We start from the raw sequence: 2,373 nt of genomic DNA, 5'->3' as shown, positions 1-2,373 counted from the left end.
CCATATACGAAAAAAGTAGTGCCAACTTGAAAACCTAACCTCTAAAAAAACACGCTGCAGAGAACGTTAAATATACATTAACGTTCTCTGGTTCTTCTCAGCTCTTTGGAATCTGCCTTATCGACCTAAATATAACCAGAGAATGTTAACATTCTCTGCCTTTACACGCTTACCTTTTTCAGTTCGTACTTTACTTCGTACGGATTATAGAAAACTGCCGACGTTTTTTGTTTTCGTTTTTTTTTTGTTTTGCTGTAAAAGAAGACCGACTCTCTGCATAGAATTCTGACGTTTTCTGGTTTACATTGTTTTTGTCAAACAATAATAAAAACAAGTTTTCATATTTTCATTTAAAGTTTAGTTCATTGAAAGTACAAAAAACAGATTATTTGTTAATTAGAAAGACTTAACGGTCCAAATTTTAGAAAACTGTTGTGTTAGTTATGCCATACTTTATATATTTACAAATGCCATATTTAATAAAGGTACCAAATCAAAAAAATTTACAATAACAAAAATTACATACGGAGGAAATTAATTTAACTTAAAATATATTTACTTGTGAAATTAATTAGGCGGTATATACACATAGAAATTAATAGTTAGTCAAAAAAAAACTGACAATAAATGTTTAACTATTACATCTATAAAAATACAAAGTACACATTCGCTTTAACGGTTCGTATTTTAATTCGGAATGTAGCGGTGACCGCCGATGCGAGGTTATACCTTAAAAATACTGTTCTTTCTTAATCGGCCAATGGCGACTACCGCATTCTTTGGTACATTTTCAAGTAAAATTTGTATGAATTTAAATAATGAAAAATGAAATGCAGTGATGTAACATAAATAAATGGGAAAATATATAAATTCAACTAAATTAATATAATATGCAAAAATATTAATAAAAATAAAATGTATATTAAAAAAAACAACAAATATAAAAAAAATTAAAATAAAAAAATTTAAATTAAATTAAATTAATCGGAATAATAAACTAAAATTTAATTTAATTAACTTAAGCAAAATTAGATAAAAATAAGAGAAAATAAAATAATAAAGGAAATAAAATAAGTTTTATTAAATTAAATTAAGTTTGGTAAATCAGAATAAAGCAAATAAAACTAAATTAAATCAATCAAATAAAATAAAATTTTATTTAATCAAAGCTAAATTAGATAAAAGTAAAAGTAAAAAATATAAAAAAGGAATTAAAATTAAATAATGTTAAGTTTTATTAAATTCAATTAAGCTAAGTAAATCATAATAAAACAAATGAAATGAAATTTTAAATATTATTTAAATTTTGATAAATATTATTTAAAAAAAAAAAATAATAATTGGCGCGTACACTTCTGTTAGGTGTTTGGCCGACCTCCTCCTCCTATTTGTGGTGTGCGTCTTGGTGTTGTTCCACAAATGGAGGGACCTACAGTTTCAAGCCGACTCCGAACGGCAGATATTTTTATGAGGAGCTTTTTCATGGCAGAAATACACTCGGAGGTTTGCCATTGCCTGCCGAGGGGCGACCGCTATTAGAAAAATGTTTTTATTAATTTTGCTTTCAGCGAGATTCGAACCAACGACCTCTCAGTGAATTCCGAATGGTGATCACGCACCAACCCATTCGGCTACGGCGGCCGAAAGTAAAACAAAATTAAATTGAATAATATTAATATTAAATCAGAACAGAAAAAGTAAAATAAAATTAAATTAAATTACTAAAAATAAAATAAAATTTAATTTAATTAAGCAAAATTAGATAAAAATAAAATAAAAAACGAAAATTAAATCTAAATTAAATTAAATTAAGCCAAGTAAATGATAATATAAATAAATTAAATTAAATTTATGATAACAAAATAAAATATAAATAAAAAAGGAATGAAGGGAATAAAATTAAATAATAGTAAGTTTTATTAAATTAAATTAAGAATATAAATAAAATTAATGAAAATAAAATAAAATTGTATTTAATCAAGCAAAATTAGATTAAAGTAAAAGATAATATAATAAAAAAGAAAAAAATAATAATATTAAGTTTTATTAAACTCAATTAAGCTAAGTAAATCAGAATAAAATATAATACATTTTGATTAAATTAATGAAAATAAAATTTCATTTAATTTAATAAAAAGGAAAAAAGGAAATAAAGTTGAGTAGTTTATTAAATTAAATTAAGAATATGTATAAAATTAATGAAAATGAAATAAAATTTAATTTAATTAAGCAAAATTAGATAAAATGAAAAAGGGAATAAAATGAAATAATACTAGGTTTTATTAAATTCAATTAAGTTAAGTAAATGAGAATATAAATAAAAAAATAAAATTAATGAAAATAAAATAAAATTGTATTTAATCAAGCTAAATT

Source organism: Anastrepha obliqua, chromosome 2, assembly GCF_027943255.1.
Source record: "Anastrepha obliqua isolate idAnaObli1 chromosome 2, idAnaObli1_1.0, whole genome shotgun sequence".
NCBI lineage: Eukaryota > Metazoa > Arthropoda > Insecta > Diptera > Tephritidae > Anastrepha > Anastrepha obliqua.
The sequence above is the reverse complement of the archived record's forward strand: the minus strand, read 5'-3'. Positions refer to the sequence as shown.